The 7,229-nt window shown below is 35.0% G+C and overlaps 1 pseudogene; it reads left to right on the forward strand.

Moving 5' to 3' along the window:
• Positions 1-1,400: 1,400 nt before the first annotated feature.
• Positions 1,401-6,080, forward strand: LOC104211663 (protein DETOXIFICATION 2-like; annotated as a pseudogene).
• Positions 6,081-7,229: the final 1,149 nt, after the last annotated feature.

Genomic DNA, 7,229 nt, shown 5'->3' on the forward strand with positions numbered 1-7,229 from the left:
GAACAATTCGAAGAATATGAAAATATTTTTGGTTTTTTATTTGGCAGTAAAAACTAAGATTACTAGATGTTGAAAATTTAAAAAATATTGCCTTAATCTTGAATATTCCTTAAAGCATAATAATCAATTCGATATAGATATTTTAGATTTTTTTTTTCTGAATTAAAAATATTAAGAGAAATAGTACAATTAGAAGATAACAGTTTAATTGATATACTTAATCAAATAAAAGATATAATTCTTTTTCAAATGCCTAAATTGCTTATGGAATAATGTTAATAATTCATGTTACAGTTGTTTCAGCGCAAAGAAGTTTTCAAAATTAAAATAGATAAAATCATACCTAAGATCAACAATGTCACAAGAAAAATTAAATGGAATAGCTATATTATTAACTGAGAAATACTTATTAAGAGTTATTGATTATAAGAAAATTATTAAAAACTTTGTATCTAAGAGAAGCTATTAAAAAAAAGACTTCAAATAAATAATAATTTTTAAAAAAAATTAGGTCCCTCATAAAGTTTGACTTTAGACAACAAAATTAGTGAGACCGTCCCTCCCTGATGTTAGGATAAGTCCTCAGTATAAGTGCTGCCGAAGGGATACGTCGATTCAATGTCAAAATCAGATGTGCACAGTCGTGTCGGTTTCTCTTGTTGAGAATAAGTGAATCAACGTTAGTTTTTTTTTTCCCTTTATGAGTAGGAAAATTAGTTTATTTAGAAGGATATTTTAAGTAATTTAATTTCGGTTAGCTGCTAAAGGGGTTTGGACACTTTAACCCCAAAGTAGGACTACCGATAGGAGGTTGCAAATCCCTCCATTTTAAAAAGAGAAAAAAGAAAAACAAAAACAAGAAGACCGAGTCAGGGTAAATCATGATGATCACACACCCACGTTGCAGTGTTCTCCAAATATATTTTTGCTGGGTTTAGGAAATGCATGCATATTAATTAAAGATGGGTAAGTGATAGCCGTTCATTTAAAGAAACATAAAACGTATTATTGGTTTGGCTGTGAGTAAATCTTTTCATAAAGTGCGATCCTGTTATTTCTTTCCTATGTTGTGCCAAACACTTAGTGTACCATTAAACATTGAAAATCTAGGGACGTGATTTAAGGATCTTCTTAAACTACTAACGACTTGAAAAGTTTCTGTTAACACAAAAAGGTTTTTTAAGCACGGTTGAGTCATCAAATAGCAGACTTGGATTAAATAATTCCATGCTTCTGGAGCACTAATTGATTGTTTAACTAATACATTAAACTATTACTATATAGTTATGTGTACAATCAAATTTTAAGCAAATGAAATGGTCTATGGATAGAAGACATGGAAGCACCTAATACGATGAACTTATAAGTTGGTATTTACAGTCCAATTGAAATCACAGCTGCAGCATATATCTGCAGCTAATTTTTATAAATTTAAACAAGGCTGAATCCATGGAAGAACAGTTACTGGAAAATGGAGAGAACAACTACAGATGGATAATAACAAGGGAATGGGATACTTATTATGAAGAACTGAAGAAGTTGACTCGTATAGCAGCACCAATGGTGGCAGTTTCTGTATTGCAGTATCTGTTGCAAGTTGTATCGGTGATGATGGTGGGACAACTTGACCAGATCATTTCCCTGTCAAGCGTTGCTATTGCTACTTCTATAACCAATGTTACCGGTTTCTCTCTTCTTGTAAGTCCTCTTTCATTGTGATTGTCAAATCTCTTGGCTCACCAGTTACAGTTTGCTGTTCTGTTTCTTGATTTATCAAACTGATTTCTGGACTATTTGTCCAGTTTCATGAACGTACCTAATCAATGTCATTTACTAATTTTCGATTTCAACCTAACACATGGTCATCAAATCAGTAATCTCCTTAACTTCCTAATTGGTCATGATACAAGAACAATAACAACTAAGTCTCAATCCCGAGTAACTTAGGGTTTTACTGAATATCATACAGGATTAGAGACTCCCGAAAACATAAGACTTAAAGTAAATGTACTTATATGAGTAAGAGATATTCCTAACTAATTGGTATCACCTATATATATATCTTTTTCTTTCATTGTGCTATATTTTTTGCTAAATTTGCATGTATCCCCAAGAAATTGTAGATCTCCTAAGACAACTTTCATCCATGTGATTTAAGATCTAGCTTATTCCTTTAGCATCTTCACTCGCGGTTAGGGCTGCGTATAATATGGTAAATACCGAATTAACATACTGAATTTGAAAATATTGATAATTGGTTTAAGTTTTTAAATAAATTGGTATTAGGTATTGTATTTGATATTTTTAAAAAGGCGAAATAGCCTAAAAGACACTTATACTTGTGACACTTTATCATGCCGGTTCTCAAACTTATCATTTTGCAAATTAAATACTTACACTCGTTCAAAACTAATTTTCTAAATTCCTCTAACCACTAATCGAGCTTATGTGGCATTGACATAGCTGAGGTGGACAAATTATGTGCAACACATGCATGTAAAGAGAGTGATACTAGTGATTTTGATTAAAATAAATTAAAATAAAAAAATAAAGTTAATACGTTAATCGAAATTACCACCCTCCCCCTCCCAATTTTCTTTTCTTTCTCAGTTTCTCTTACCTTTCTCCTCGCCCCCAATCCCTCTTCCCCCTCCATCTTTTCCCCTCCACACTACTGTAAAATAATGGATGGCCTTCAAAATCACAAAATCAGGTAGAAATATACTAATTTTCTCTATTTCTTTAACAAAAGAATCTTTTACATTTCTTATTTCTTTTTTTTTGTTTAATCAAAACCCAATTGATTAGGGTTCCGGCAAGTTTCGTTCCTCCTATGACGCTGCTCTAGTGTCCTACCTGTGGTAGTAGCGTCACCGATTCCGACTGACTCTTTAGGTTGACGAACAAATCTATTTTGATTCTGACGACACTGTTCTGTTTAATTAAAACCCTCTCACTAATAAAAAATTCCACTGCCTTTTTGTTTGCTGCACTTAGAACTCCAGTCATGGTCCCTCCAGTGCGACCAGCAGCGTAAGCTAGCTCCATGGATGGATATTTCACCTTATCAGGGGCATTAAATGTCAATGAAAGGACGATCTTTGTTGGGAATGAAAGGACGATCTTTGATGGGTGGGATTTTGAAAGGACTATCTTTGCTGGTGGTTAAGGAATGGTTCACGGTGGTCAGATAAAGAGAGAGGTTGTTTTGAGGTGGAATAATCGATAAAATGTAAAATGACAGAAAATATTAGGCTTGGGTGGCCAGTCCTATTTTTCAATAGTTTATTTTTCTATGTGGCACAGGCGTCCGACGTGTAAGAGATTGTATTACACGCGCCGGTAGCTTTTTGGCATAAGCGTTTATTATACACGATTTGAACGAGTGTAAGTGTTCAATTGGCAAAATGATAAGTTTGAGGACCGGCATGACAAATTGGCACAAGTATAAATGTCATTTAGACTACTCTGCCTTCAAAAAACAATACCGAAATACCGTACCGAAATATATATTAAGTTACACAATATACATATTATTGATTATAACATACTCAATTACACAATGCTCTTCGTTGACATTCATGTTGAGGTTGACCTTCCTTGTTGTATTCTCTAAGTTCAACAATTAAATCTAAGCAAATAATAAGACATTTCTAATGATCAAAATTTAATCGTTATGTATCTTTTTGCTCTCTATGTGTTGACACTTGCTAGTGTTGGACGAAGATTTTGTCAATAGTCAGGTGAACGTAGAACGTTTTTGTATTTGTGAGTATTTTAATTATGAAAATATTACAGTCTACGGCTCTATGCATTAGTTAATATTCAAGCCGAACAAAGCAAAGTTACTATACCGAATAAAATGAAATTGAAAGGAGAAAACACGAACCATACCATATTTGATTAGGTATATTATTGGTATACCATTTTAAGAAATTGAATACCGAAAATACCAAACTAAATAACTAAATAACGTACCGTACCAATTGATGAACAACCCTACTCACTGTAGTTTCACACCTATTGATGGATTCTTTTGGCGGTTGACATGGAATATGACCGAACCTTCTCAAACGATCTTCTACCATTTTATCCTCAATGTAAATTAATAGTAATTTATTGGTCATGACTCATGAAATGTTGTAGTAAATTCTTATGCTGTTTGAGGGGTTGAATCTGCAAATATGTTAGTCAGGGTTGGTTGGAGGCTTGGAGACTCTGTGTGGGCAAGCTTACGGAGCACAAGAATGGCAAAAAGTCGGTACTTATACTTACAGTGCAGTAATATCTTTACTTCTTGTGTGCCTACCAATCAGTATCATGTGGCTTTTCATGGACAAGCTGCTTATTTTAATGGGACAAGACCCTGTAATTTCAGTTGAAGCTTCAAAGTGCTCTATGTGGCTTATCCCTGCACTCTTTGGTGGTGCAATTCTTAGGCCCATATTCAGATATTTGCAGATTCAGAGTTTGATTCTCCCAATGCTCCTCAGTGCCTTTGTGGTTTTATGTCTCCACATATCTCTGTGCTATCTTTTCATATTTAAGTTGGGAGTAGGAAAATCAGGTGCAGCTATAGCCTTTAGTTTTTCTATCTGGACTTTTGTAGCATTGCTTGTGTCTTACATCAAACGATCGAGCTCTTGTGAGAGGACTCGAACTCGCTCTGAATAAAGATGCTTTCCTTGCTATTGGGAAATTCTTCTGCTATGCAACTCCATCTGCTTTAATGGTTTGGTAAGTAATAGTACTGCTTTTGCTATGGAAGAATCTTAAGTAGTCTTTATCACATTTGTTGATTACTTTTAACTGTTGTTGTGGCAATGGCAATTATCATAGCCTCAAATGGTGGTCACTTGAGGTGCTTATTTTGCTATCTGGCCTTTTACCAAATCCAAAACTTGAAACTTCAGTACTATCAATATGGTACGTGTGCACCATTTCATTATAACCTCTATTATGATAGATTCCTAGTTTATAATAGTACTCATCCCTCATATTTTCTGCAATCAGCTTAACGATCTCAGCATTGCATTTTTCTATACCATTTGGATTGGGAGCTGGCGCGAGGTCAGTTCAATATTCATGCCTTTGGTAAAACTTTAAAACATCACATATGTGCATCAATGCCATATCTTTGTAACAAAAATTTCTGGCTATAGCACGAGGGTGTCGAATGAATTGGGATCCGGGAATCCTCCGAAGGCTCTAGTGGCAGTTAGAGTTGCAATGTTTCTTGCAGTTGCAGAGACAGTAGTGGTGGGCACAGTAGTATTCTTGTGCCGCGGAGTTCTGGGTAAAGCCTATAGCAATGATCTGCAAGTGGTGGATTATGTTGCTGCAATTACTCCTTTTCTGTGTCTGTCTATCATCACAGATAGCTTACAAGCAGTCATCTCTGGCAAGTCTTCTAACAGGCCAATATATCTTTCGATGATCGTTAAATAGGCGTTTGGACAATATTTATTTGAAGTTGGAAAAAAGTATTCTAACAATGAAATATTACTGTTAATGGTGTGATTTTTTTGGCTATGTTGGAAATAAACAGGAATAGCAAGGGGAAGTGGATGGCAGATTATTGGGGCATATGTGAATCTTGGAGCATTCTATTTGGTTGGAATCCCAGTTTATGCCATATTATGTTTTCTTATACATTTGAGAGCAAAGGGCCTTTTTTGGTTGGTTCTGCAATACAAGCAACTACTCTTTCCTTCATATTAGGTTTCATTGATTGGCAAAAGCAGGTGCCCTTTTCCTTGTTTCTCCTAAATTTCATTTTCATCCTTATTTTTTAACTACTTATTAAAGGGGAGCCTTGGCGACGGGTAAAGTTGTTGCCATTTGATCAAGAAGTCACGAATCGAGCCGCGGAAATAGTCTCTTGCAGAAATGCAGGATAAGACTGTATACAATAGACCTTTATGGTCCGGCCCTTCCTGGGACCTTGCACATAGTGGAAACTTAGTGTACCGGACTGTTTTTTTTTTTTTTCTTGTTTCAACTATTGTGATGAAATTTTGCATGCAACAAAGGCTAAGAAGAGGATATCAGAAAGGAGATCATCAGAAGAGAATGAATAGAGGAGGCTAATTCAAAGAAGAAATTAAAAAATAGAGGGCCACATAGGCTGAAAATTGATGTTCACTTGGTTGACAACAGGTTTAGGTTCTATGTATTGCTATCGGCTACAAAATCAAATCTGATTAGCTACCATTACCAATCCCATACTTAATATATTTTTCCAATTTCAGAAAGTAATTAATGTACGAGGGTGCACCGGCAAAAGGATAAAATAAGAGCCTTTGGATCTGTTTTCAAGTTTGACTACTTATAGTGCCGGTAAAATGAGCTCATATTTTGTAGGGGTGCAATTTGAGTTCAAACTCATTCAATCCGTCCAACCCGTCCAGAAATTTATGGATTGAGCAACAAACATTTTAGCTCATGGGCCTATTTGGGCTGAATCCAAGTTAATCAATTATTTTTTATAACTCATTCTGACCCATTAAGCAACCCAAATACAACCCATGAAACTCACTTAAAACAAATCGATCTCAACCCAACTTACCTAGAAATTTATTTAGTTGCCCAATTTTACTTTTTTTTTTTTTTTAAATTTTCTATTTTTTTTTGTTTTTCTGTATCACTTACCCCCTACCGCGCGCAAACCCCCTCAAAAAAAATTCTTTTTTTTTTTTCTATTTTCTATTTTTTGTTTATTTATTTATTTTTGCACTACCCACCCACCCTGCTCCTAACCCTCTCAAATTTTTTTTACTTACTTTTTTTTTTGTATCCTTACCCTCCCCCCCCCTATCCGAACCCGATATTTTTTTCAAATTTTTTTACTTATTTTTTTTTTTTTGTATTTTCAATTTTCTATTTTTTTTCTGCGCCACCCACCCCTATCACCGCAAAACCCCCTCCCCTACAAATTGTTTTTTACTTTTTTTTTGTATTTTCAATTTTCTGTTTTCTATTTTTTCGTTTTTCTACCCCACCCACCCACTCCAACCCCTACCCACAAAATATTTTTTAACTTACACATTTTAAGGTAAAAGACTTTTTTATGCAAGATGAGCATGATTTTAAAACATGAGTCAAGTTGGGCGGGTTGGATTATGACCCATTGTTTAGCTCATCTTGGCCCAGTCCATCTTAGCCCAAGTACATTTTGCCTGGGTTGAGCAATGACTCATTTATTGACCTAACCCATTTTGAGCCGCCCA

The sequence above is a fragment of the Nicotiana sylvestris genome, chromosome 2 (genome assembly GCF_000393655.2).
Source record: "Nicotiana sylvestris chromosome 2, ASM39365v2, whole genome shotgun sequence".
In the NCBI taxonomy this organism is placed as follows: Eukaryota; Viridiplantae; Streptophyta; class Magnoliopsida; order Solanales; family Solanaceae; genus Nicotiana; species Nicotiana sylvestris.